Genomic DNA, 12,766 nt, shown 5'->3' with positions numbered 1-12,766 from the left:
TTTGTGACCCCGTGAGTTTGAGCAAACTCTGGGGGATAGTGACGCACAGGGAAGCCTGGCGTGCTGCAGACACTGGGGTCCTAAAGAGTAGAGTGGGACAGACTGAGCGACTAAACAAGTTTTTGTACTCTTCACCTGGCCAGCCCCCCAGCCCCCTTGTCCTAGAACTGCAAGGAACAAAAGTCTGTTATCAGGCAATAGAAGTAACAATAGCAAAGATAACAAATCATTTGTAAACTCCCACTTCTGTTTTAATAGTTCCCATTAGCCTGAAGCACTTTCTTGAGGTGTTTTGCAAAATTCAACCCCCCTTGAGGCACCCTAAGGGAGGATGTTGACCTTTTCTGACTTTCTGGTTTTCAATCCAACTAAAGCTAGACTCTGTTGACCTCCCAAGCCCCTTGACGAATATGCATATACCCTTAGCTTAAACTTTCCCAGTTCTGTTCAGGAAGACACTGCTTTGGGAAAAATCCTCAGTGCTCTCCTTCAGCCAGTTCAATTCAGTTCAGTTCAGTCTCTCAGTCGTGTCCGACTCTTTGCGACCCCATGAATCTCAGCACACCAGGCCTCCCTGTCTATCACCAACTCCCAGAGTTTACTCAAACTCATGCCCATCGAGTCGGTGACTCCATCCAGCCATCTCATCCTCTGTTGTCCCCTTCTCCTCCTGCCCCCAATCCCTCCCAGCATCAGGGTCTTTTCCAATGAGTCAACTTCTTCACATCAGGTGGCCAAAGGTTGGAGCTTGAGCTTCGGCATCAGTCCTTCCAATGAACACCCAGGACTGATCTCCTTTAGGATGGACTGGTTGGATCTCCTTGCAGTCCAAGGGACTCTCAAGAGTCTTCTCCAACACCACAGTTCAAAAGCATCAATTTTTTGGCGCTTAGCTTTCTTCACAGTCCAACTCTCACATCCACACACGACCCCTGGAAAAACCATAGCCTTGACTAGATGGACCTTTGTTGGCAAAGTAATGTCTTTGCTTTTTAGTATGCTGCCTAGGTTTGTCATAGCTTTCCTTCCAAGGAGCAAGCATCTTTTAATTTCATGGCTGCAATCACCATCTGCAGTGATTTTGGAGCCCAAGAAAATAGTCTGTCACTGCTTCCACTTTTTCCTCTTCTATTTGCCATGAAGTGATAATACCAGATGCCATGATCTTACTTTTATGAATGTTGAGTTTTAAGCCAGCTAAGAGCCTCTTAATGAGGGTGAAAGAGACTGAAAAGGCTTGCTCTTGAATAGGTTTCAGTAATTAATGATCTTAAGGGAACAATGGAGTCAGTGAGAAGTGAGAGATTTGGGATACGGTTTGGAAGGAAAATCATCAGGGTTAGCTAATGGATTAGACATGGGGACAGGTAAGGAAAATAAATCAAAAAATGGCTCCAAGATTTGTAACCTGGGCTTCTAGGTAAATGCAGTGTCATTTCCTGAAATGGGGAAGACTGTGTACCCACCTCCCCAGAATGCTGTAAGGACTCCAGTCTTTATGTTTGGGTTTCCCGAGTGGCGCAGTGGTAAAGAATCTGCCGCCATTGCAGGAGATACAGGAGACTTAAGTTCGATCCCTGGAACAGGAAGATCCCCTGGAGGAGGAAATGGCAACCCACTCCAGTATTCTTGCCTGGGAAATCCCATGGATAGAGGAGCCTGACGGGTTACAGTCCATGGGGTTGCAAAGGTTCAGACACAACTGAGCACTCACACAGTCTTTATATTAGGGAACCATTGACTGAAATCGCCCACAGTGGCCAGACAATGATTACAACTTGCCGGAGTTGTCTCGCGACAGGAAGTCTCAATAAAAGAATGATATGCTGCCAGCAGAAACCTAACCAGGAGAATAAGAGAGGGACTGAGAGGAGGAGGGAGGAGATGATGTGTCCTGCCAAGTTCCCAGAACCCTTTGCACTGGAATCCATCTTGGCTGAGAGATGTGTGTGCCACAAGGAAGGACACTGAGTCTAAATGATTGGCCAGAGACAACCTGGAAACTAACCGCATCTCCGTAAAACCTGAGACTTCGAGCCACATACCTGGGGTCCTGCTGCTCTCCTCCCGGGCACCCCTTCCCAATAAAGTCTCTTGCTTCTCACTGTTTCTCCTGGGACAATTCGTTTCCAAGTGTTAGACAAGAGCCCACTCTTGGACCCTGGAAGGGGTCCCCCTGCCTGCACCACTTACAGTTCAGTTCAGTCGCTCAGTCGTGTCCAACTCTTTGCAACCCCATGAACCACAGCATGCCAGGCCTCTCTGTCCATCACCAACTCCCAGAGTCCTCCCAAACCCATATCCATTGTGTTGGTGAAGCCATCCAACCATCACATCCTCTGTCATCCCCTTCTCCTCCTGCCCCCAATCCCTCCCAGCATCAGGGTCTTTACAAATGAGTCAGCTCTCTGCATCAGGTGGCCAGAGTATTGGAGTTTCAGCTTCAACATCAGTCCCTCCAATGAACACCCAGCACTGATCTCCTTTAGGATGGACTGGTTGGATCTCCTTGCAGTCCAAGGGACTCTCAAGAGTCTTCTCCAACACCACAGGACAAAAGCATCAATTCTTCGGCGCTCAGCTTTCTTCACCGTCCAACTCTCACATCCATACATGACTACTGGGAAAAAAAAATGATCCTTAAATATCTAGGTGATGGATATTGTGATGGAGGTAAAGTCACACAACCAGGAACCATCTCATAACTCAACAGTTCACGGTCTTTCCCACTAAGCCATGCTGCAATAATGTCTTGTCATTTGTCAGCATAGATTATTTTCCAAGGATAAACTTTGTAAGGGTTTTCAAGAACAAGGTCTCGAGCTTACCCCTGAGCCACAGTTATTTCTGGAGTCCTACTTACTGTCCTCCTTCCGGTACAGATGCTCTGCTTTCTATCTCAATCCTTCTTATCCTGCAATATCGGTGCAATTTCCCCCTCAATAAGACCTTCCTGAGTCCAGATCACTTGTTTACCTCCTCTCAGTCAATGCTTCTCAGCCCACACCTGTATACTGAAATTACCCAGGAAGCTTTCAAATCAGATTCCTGGGTTTCATGGAAAGTATATGGAAGCTGGGGAGGGGGTTAGAGAGGGCCTCTAATTACTTAATGTCCCAGAAGTTTTGATGAACAATCAGACTTGAGAAACACAAATGTCAACTCCATTTAGCAAATAATTAAGTCCTTACTTGGCGATCTGCTTCCCTCACAGCTCAGGTGGTAAAGAATCTGCCTGCACTGCAGGAGATCCCCTGGAGAAGGAAATGACAACCCACTCCAGTGTTCTCGCTTGGGAAATCCCATGGGCCTGGTGGGCTACAGTCCATGGGGTCTTGAAGTGTTGGACATGACTTAGGGACTAAACCACCACCACACTTTGTGGTATTCCTTGGATTGTTTGGGCTTCCCTTGTGGCTCAGCTGGTAAAGAATCCGCCTGCAATGCGGGAGACCTGGGTTCAATCCCTGGGTTGGGAAGATCCCCTGGAGAAGGAAAGGCTACCCACTCCAGTATTCTGGCCTGGAGAATTCCATGGACTACAGTCCATGGGGTCACCAAGAGTCAGACACGACTGAGCGACTTTCACGTTCACTTTTGGATTGTTTTATTATTTAGTATTTCATGCACGCAAATACATACTATATATATGTACTCAGTTGGTACTACGTCTGGTCTCTCCACGCCCTTTGATCCCTTCTCTCCCTAGTGAGGGGAGGAGTAACTTGTCTAAGGGGTGCGTTTTAGGAAAGACAAGCTGGCTGCGCTGAGTTCGGCTCCTCCCACTTTCCTCTTGGCTCTGAGCCGCCCTCTGCCGGGCTGTGTCCTTCAGCACAGGGAGGGCCTCGTTCAGCATTGTCTGCACTTCAGGTTTAATTAACAGGCCAGGCTGGTTCTCACATTATTATATGTTCTCTGATCTAGTCCTTATTAATAATAAAGGTGGGATTTTGGCCTCCATGTGTCTTCTTTCTTTTTCAAGTTTCTCATTATTCAGTATCCCCCTCTCAGCAATCCCACACTGTTTTTAAGATAGTCAGAGGAAGGAGCCAGCAATCTGGCATTGAAGCATCACCACATAGTAGGTGCCTGTCAGATACTGACTGATCCAAATGTTTGATCTCTGGGACTTCCCTGGTGGTCCTGTGGCTAGGGCTCCATATTCCCAATGCAAGGAGCCGCAGTTCCATCCCTGGTCGGGAAACTAGATCCCACATGTTGCAAGGAAGAGTTTGAATGCCGCAACTAAAAATCCCGCATGCATACAAAGGTTCCGCACGCGGCTTCCTTGGTGGTCCAGTGGTTAAGAATCCGCCCGCTAATGCAGGCGACACAGGTCTGATCTCTGGTCGGGGAAATCCCACAGGCCTCAGGGCAACTGAGCCCATGGCCACAACTTCTGACCCCACGTGCTGGAACTACTGAAGCCCGTGCAACCGGAGCCTGTGCTCCATAACAAGAGAAGCTGCAATGAGGAGCCCGCGTGTGGCAGCAAAGAGTAGCCCCTGCTCACTGCAACTAGAGAAAGCCTGCATAGCAATGAAGATGCAGCACAGCCCAAAATAAATAAATCTTCAGAAAAAATCCCGCATGCCACAACGAAGACTCAGTGCAGCCAAATAAATACATAAATAAAAAGAAGTATATATAAAAAAAGACAACAACAGATGTTTGATCCCCAAAGCCTGGCAGTAGGCCTGGACTTAGCCATTTGATCTCTAAACGTTGTGGGAAGAATTATGCTAGCTGTGGGATGGATACAAGATAACCAAGACAAGATTCCTGCCCGCAAGCAAAACCCAAGTATATGGCAAGTATTTGTCAGATACCCGCTTTGTGCCAGGCACTGTGCTAGCCAGGAGCAATACAAAAATAAATAAAATGTGCTCTCTGACATAAAAGAACCCAAACCGTCTCAGCATTTTTCAGTGTCTGTGCTTCATGAGATCCGTTTAGTGAGTCCTGACCACTATATGAAAGAACAGAATGATGTGTGCTGCAAGTGGTAAGGGCGTGCACTACTCAGGAGACTTGTTTCTGTTTTCTGTGTATATGTGGGCGGGGCTGGGAGGCTGTGTGTACATGTGTGAATTGAGTTGCAATACAAAATATGTTCTCACTGTTGGTTATAGTTTTTAAAAGTTGAAGATCTATAGTCTAACAGGGGAATCAGAGACCTGTATGTGACTTTATTAAATATTATTTTACATGTGTAACATAGGAGTTTTGTGATATGAGACTGAGGCTTAGAGAATCTAAGAAATTGGTAGCAGGTTATAGATAGAGCTGACCTTCAAACACAGGTCAGTCTGACTTAAGAGAAAAAGGTGTTTCCTTTGTACCACAAAGCTGAGGATGACATTGGGAAAGTTCTTGGGGAAAGGGGACAATTAAAGGAAAAGGCATAAGCAAAGTGCTGAAGTCATGAAAATGCATTTTGGGGTGGTGGGAGGGTAAGGGTCGTTAAGAGTCCATGGAAAAGACAATTCCTGGGACTTCCCTGGTGGTCCAGTTTTAAGACTGCCTTCTGCAGGGGACTCGGGTTCAATCCCTGGTCAGGAATCTAAGGTCACATATGCCGTGGGCTGCAGTGTTGGCTGTGGAGGAGAAGCCGGAACCCTTCACAAGGGAGCCACACACGCGCTCAGTCTGGGAGTTGGAGGAAATCGAGGAGGAGACCTGCCAGGAGGAGGGGTGAATTCATTTGCTAGGGCGGCACTGACAGAGCATTACAAATGGCTCGAGACAACAGACATGTATTTGCTTCCAGTTGTGGAGGCTAAAATCAAGGTGCTGGCAGGGCCATACGCCCCCTCCCGGGAGGATCTGGCAGCGAATCCTCTCTGACTTCTGGTGGTGGCTGGCAGTCCTTACAGCCACATACCTCTGATCTCTGCATCTGTTTTCACAGGGCTATCCTCTATGCGTCTGCATTTCTGTGTCTTCCCGTGGCCTCCAGGACATCAGTCTCTGGATCCAGGACCTGCCCTGACCTAGTAAGACCTCATCTTAATGTAGCTAATTATATTTGCAAAGGCCCTGTTTCCACATAAAGTTTCCTTCTGAGATTCTAGGTGCGTGTGAACTGGGGGAGAAGGGAAGGACAACCCCCCACATGGTGTGACCTACCTGCCAATCAAGGCAATGTACCTGTCACCTTCCACCAGCAATGAAAACGTTAAAACATAAAATTGGCAACTGCTTTATTTCTTCCTTGCAAATATGATTCACGGTGTCTCTATTGGCTGACGCTGATCCAGCACCGTTCGGGAAAGGAAATTCTGGGAAATTCCAGTCTTGCTAAGTTGATATAGTACAGAGCTACCACATACAGCATCATTGAAGTGTTTCGTTTTGTTTTGTTTTGTTTTTTGAGCAGGGAAATGACTTGATGGAAATATTGTTTTAAAAAATGTTGATTTGGCAGCAGAGAGGAAAGTGGGAGGAAGAAAGATCAGAGATATTAAGAGACCATCAGCACAGTCTAGGATGGTGGGAGTAGTGGTTTAGCCACTAAGTTGTGCCTGACTCTTGCCACCCTCTGGGCTATAGCTCACCAGGAACCTCTATTCACAGGATTTTCCAGGCAAGATTACTGGAGTGGGTGTGGCCACTTCTCCCTCCAGGGGATACTCTTGACCCAGGCATCAAACCCGTGTTTCCTGCATTGCTGGTGGATTCTTTAGTGGCTGAACCTCTAGGATGGTGGTTCCTAAAGTTTCTTTGTGCTTTCGCTAGTGATAGACTAGTGCTGACCCTCTGCCTGAAGACAACTGAAAAATCTGAATAAAAAGTACAAGTCTAAGTCTCACAAAAACTAAGAAGATGATGAGGAATAATCGCTCCAAGATAGGGGAGCAGATGGAATTGGAAATCCAGAAAGCCAGGCATTTAGGACCCTTTTACCCGAAAGAGGTTGGAGGGTCTTGAAGAGGATGCTGAGACTCTAGGAGGCTGGCCACATGGGGCTGAGCCACCGAAAGGCCGCATCACAAGAGTGAGAGAGAACCAGAAATAAACCTGCAGGCTGGGTCAGCTCCATCTGATCTGGCTGACCCAGAAAAGCTCAGATCCTGAAATTGGATTAAAGGAATCCTGGATTACTACAATCCCAAGGCCTGGCAGAAACAAATTAAGAGGCTCAACATCTGAGTCCTCACATCATTTCTACAATTAACTTTTCAAACACAATATCCAGCACATTCTCAAATGTTTGTTTTTTTAGTTGCTTGCCATTCTTAGTTTTAAAAAAGAATGTTATTGAGCACACACCTTTATTTATCTATTCTTTTAGCCGCACAACACAAGGCTTATGGGATCTCAGTTCCCTGAGCAAGGATGGAATCTGCATCCCTTGCAGTGGAAGCTGGGAGTCTTAACCACTGGACCACCAGGGAAGCCCCTGTTAATTATTCTTGAACACTAATTGGTGGGGGGGAATGGAGCCAAAAAAAAAAAGAGAGAGAAGGGGAGAAGGGAGAAGGCGATGGACAGAGACCCATGAGTTCTCTGTCCTGCTGAGAACCTGGAAGGAACCAATAACTTCTGAATCGTTAGCCCGAGTGACTGAGCAGCAGTCAGGGCCCTGCATGGAAATCAGTGACGTGGGGAATGGGGCGAGGTATGCTTGGTCATGTGGATAAAGATGTTCAGCGGGAAGATGCCAGAGGGTGTCCGGAGGTTGTTCAAGAGACCAGTCAGGACTCAAGCAGCCGTCTACAAAGTGGAAGCTGAAGGAGTGATGAACGTTTAAGAAGAGAGGATGAAGAGTTCAGAGAAATATTTTTAAAAGATTGGCTTGATCCTGAAATAATTCCTCTTCATTATTAAAAAAAAAAAAAAGATTTATTTGGCTATGCCAGGTCTTAGCTATGGCAAGTGGGATCTAGTCCCCTTCCCAGGCATGGAACCCAGATCCCCAGTGTTAGGAGCATGGAGTCTTAGCCCCTGGACCACCAGGGACGTTCTTTATTACTCTGTCCCCCATTTTGAGTGTGATACATATTTACTGAGAAATTGCCTTCCTGACAACTCATTGGTTAAAGCTCCTTGACTGTATTGCTTCAGTGAAAGCTTGGATTGCCCAGGGGTGATTTATCAACCTCTCTTGTGCTCTGCCTCAATCATGTATTCACATAGATTATCTATGCATCATGCAGTTCTCTCGCATTTTTTTTCTGTTTCTCCCACTAAATTGTCTTTTTTCAAAGCAAAGGTTTTGACATTTGTGTTCCCTGCGTGTTAGTCTCTCAGTAATGGCTTCCAAATGCATAAATTAATGAAAGGGGGAAAAAAAACTGGGCTTAAAAAAAAAGAAGAAACTTGGAAAAAAAAAGAAAAGATCAGGCCTAGCAGTGGCATGGAAGGTATGTTGGAAAGACCTTAGGTCTTATAGGGGGTTCTGAGCACATCACCCTAAATAATGCCACTTGGGCATATTGATAATTTGAGTTAAAGTACCTAGAGAACCAGCCTATGTAAAAAGGTCACTCTGACCTTCATTTTTCTTCCTGAAAGCAGGAGATAAAATTCTCATGTGATAGGTGCCCTCCCTGAACCAGGAGGGGAGAAATAGCCATCTTATCACCAGAGATAGGGAGTGACAGGCATGAGAAATCTATGCAAACAAACCTTGTCAAAACGACCCCTATCTTCCCAGCCACTTCTCCAGGATTACCTGCCCTAGTTCAGACCCTATGTTTTGTCACCTGTTTGAAATTCACTGCTCTTTGTCCAACCTAGTGTGTGAGCATGGTCCTTAACTGCTTCTCTGGGTTTCTGTTATTTTCATGAAGGCTCCTATGTACATACAAAATTACTAAATAAGACCTGTATGCTTTTCTCCTGTTCATCTGTCTTATGTCTAATCCTTACGCTTAGCCAGAGACCTAAGAGAATAGAGGAGAGATTGTGCTTACAAACGTGAGGAGAACCCAGAGGAGGCTGCAGGGACACAGGTGTGGACTGATGACGTCCATGGGAAAGCGCCCGGAGAGGGAAGACCTCGGGGTTAGAGCAGGTTCATGGGGCAAGCTTCGCGACTAGCAGGAGTGAGAAGCCAGGGAGAGGAAACAGTGCTACTGTTCCTTTTGGACCTTATTTAGAAAAATATCTTTTTTTTTTTTTTTTGACTGCACCCTGAAACATGTGAGATCTTAGTTCCCTGACCAAGGATCCAACCCACACCCCTGCAGTGGAAGCACAGAGTCTCAGCCATGGGCAGCCAGGGAAGTCCCTGGAAAAATATCTTTATTCCAAGTATACTGTCCTCTCTTCTCATCCTGACCTCGTGAAAACCTCCATAAATATGGTGTAAATCTTAGAAGTGGTTTAGTTAAATTATACTTAGGCATTGCACACCCACCCTTTTCCCTGTGGCCACTTGGGCAGCTAGCTATAGCAGAGAACTTGTATCTACACAGATAGCAACAGCTAGTCGTAAGCAAGAAGTTACCAATCCTCATTTTCTTTCTTGGTCTGATCATTCCTGTGACAGGTAGAATATTTACTTCTAGACCACATGCATAAAAGTTTATGTGGTAGCTGTTTAGGTTGATTTGTTAGTTTTGTTTTTTTTTTTTAAAAGAAAGTTTAAACAATTTAGACCTATAAAAGACAGCTATGCTATTACCGAAAATACTTTTTTTAAAAACATTTTTAAAAACGTATTTATTTTTTAACTGAGGGATAATTACTTTACAGAATTGTGTTGGTTTCTGCCAAATATTTTTACTGGGCATAATATTATAGCTCAAGCCACTACTTTAAAGTCACTGTTTTAAAAGTACTTATCAGTATAGAACTTTTCTAAAAAAAATAAATAAATAAATAAAAATTTAAAAAAAAAAAAAGAACTTTTCTGCATTATCAGGAAAATGTACAGTTAGGCTAAAATGTTACTTAATTAAAGTCTAGGCTAACAGTAGCTAATAACACTCATGTTGTGCTTGTGTGCGGTGTTAATTCAGTCTTCACCTCAATTCTATTAGGTAGAAACTATTATTATCCTCATTTTATAGATGAGGAAGACGAGAGGTTAAGAAGAAGAGGTAAGTAGCCTACAAGAGGAAGAAGAGGTTAAGTAGCCAGACCAAAGTTACATAACTAGTAAAGCAAGAACCAGGATGCAGATTGAGAGTCAGCCCCAAGTCCATGTTCTTAACCACTATGCTTATTCTGCCTGCTTAAGTGAGAACTAAGTGGTTACAGAGAAAAGAAAAAGAAACTTCTACCTGCCTCCATAAAATTCCAAGAATCAGTTGTGTAGTTATGTTGCAGATTGGGAGAAAAATAAAGTAACTGGGATCTATAATATAAATCACTCTAGAAGACACAGCACATCTTTTCTGCCATCCAGTTTGCTGTAAATCCCACCTGCCAACAGTCCCTCCCTCACAACAAGAAAGACAAATGCAAGCTTTAGAAGCCTAAATGCAATAGAGTCTTATGACATTTTGCTGACGAATAGCAATGAAAAATAAAAATTAAAAAAAAACTGAAAATGTCCTTGAATTCAGATTTTCAAGCTTCATGTCACCATGTGTTTATGAATATGAAAAGATTTTTTTTCCAGATGGATTGCAATAGAAAAATATCAGAGTGCATTTCACAAAGTAAATTTATTGTCTTATTTATGAAAATTTTATATATAGACAGGATCATAATCTAAAATATATTTCCTACTGCAAACAAAAAACTGGTATCTATGCATCTGGTCTAAATCCCCTTTCCTGGGAGATGAGGACCAAGAGACTGACACAGGATAAACCCAAAGAGGACCACACCAAGACACACTGTAATTTAAATGACAAGAATAAATATTAATTAAATATGACAAATTTCTGATTTTCACTAAGTTTATTTTTATGTTGTAAATGTGTAAATTATATACACATTGATCTGCTAGAGACAAATACCACTGATAGCTGGATAGCTTGTCAGAGGTGTTTGTCCATAGGAAAACCTTCTTTTAGTACAGACTGTAGTATACCTCCAGAGCCTGTGTTTAAGCAGCACAAGTCAAAAAAGATCATATTCGGGGGGGGAAAAAAAGGTCACATTGGCAGAAATCACCAGCGTTTATCAGCGGTGCATTCAATTTTTCCAGCAGGGGGCGCTAAAATGTAATTTAAGCACAGTGGCCCTTAGCAAAAATCTATTTGATTCAGTCTTGATAGTGAGGTTCTCATAACAAATATTATCTAAAGAGGGCTAGTCTTGTAGAATATGGACATAGGAGGTCTTAAGAACCAATGTAGAATTTTTAATATTAAATTACATGCAAGGCTAATTTCCTCCACGTTGCCTTGTTGTTCAGTCGCTAAGTTGTGTCCAACTCTTCATGACCCCCAGGACTATATAACCCCACCAGGCTCCTCTGTCCATGGATTTCCCAGATGATAATACTGGAGTGGGTTGCCATTTCCTCCTCTAGGGGATCTTCCTGACCCAGGAATTGAACCCGTGTCTCCTTGTCAAAATAGAATTGAAAGGGGAATTCCCCGGCAGTCCAGTGGTTAGAACTTTGCCTTTTCAGTGCCAGGGGCCTGGCTTCAATCCCTGGTAAGGAACTAAGATCTACAAGCCTCCCAGCATGGCAAAAACAAAACAGAAATGAAAAACTTGGTGCTCAGCAATCCCTCTTTGCTTAGCCCTGTCAAGCCAGAGTGAAAACAGATTTCTCCAAAGTTGTAAAACGAAACCCTTCCAAGTCCTGGAAAGAAGAGCTTCCTTTCTTAATGTCACGGACCTGAAAAGACTCTCATGGATCCGCCATAAAGCACAGGGTCTGCCCACCTTCGGCAGTCACGGTTGTTATAGCTCACCAAGAACAATCCAGGATGGTAGCCGGTTGGTAATCACAGCGGCATACAGCTAGTTATCTCAGCCCCCCAGGCTCTCCCGCCAGCCTGGAGCTGGCAAGCTGCCTGACCTCAGCAAAGCCCAGGGTTTCTGTAGGTCAGAAGCCAGCGGATGAGGTAAGTGGCCACGAGTAGTCAAACAGTCTGGGCTTTTTAAGAGAGACGAGCACAGAGATGGTAGGCAGTTAATCTGGACGGTCAGCATGCCCCTACTATGGTCACCCCAACCTGGGCCCTGGCTGGAGTGAGTTCCCATCTGCCTGTGGCATGAGGTGCCGGGTTGTGCAGAAGCTGGAGAACTCTGTGCATTTCCATCAGATCGACAGGGGGAAACAGCAGCCCCAGATACACGTCATTAGAACCTGGAATTATCCTGTCTTCACTCCCCACGCGCCTAATTTTTATCCCGAACCTAATATCCTACTTTTCATTCAAGGGCCTTGCAGCTCCCATGGACTCAAAAGCTTTTTCAACTCCCCCCCCACCCCCAAACTAGAATTCCTTCTCTCCATTCTGCATCCCTTTTCATGGGTAGCTCTTTGTGAGCACACACCACAGTCCACTTCGCATTGCATCTGCTTGTGTATCCGTTTGCCTCCCTCCACACCTGTCTCTGGATTGCGACATTTAGAAGGCAGTGATCCAATCTTGGTAATCTGCTGGTTCCGCCCAGCTCCTACCCCGCTCTGGATACACAGAAGGTGCTCAATACTTGTCTGTTGGTCTAGATCCACTACAGGGACATTTTACGATGGTCACTTTCCCTTGTTAACTTAAGATTTCAAATACATGTAAAGGTACCAAGAACAATAAAACCACCCTCAGAGTGGCATTGGTTTCTCCCAAGGCATTTAGAATCCCAGGCAGTATAGCCTAGAGGTTAGCAACATGGACTTTGGAATCAG

This window comes from Odocoileus virginianus, chromosome 27 (genome assembly GCF_023699985.2).
Source record: "Odocoileus virginianus isolate 20LAN1187 ecotype Illinois chromosome 27, Ovbor_1.2, whole genome shotgun sequence".
Lineage (NCBI taxonomy): Eukaryota > Metazoa > Chordata > Mammalia > Artiodactyla > Cervidae > Odocoileus > Odocoileus virginianus.
Note: the sequence above shows the minus strand (reverse complement) of the source record.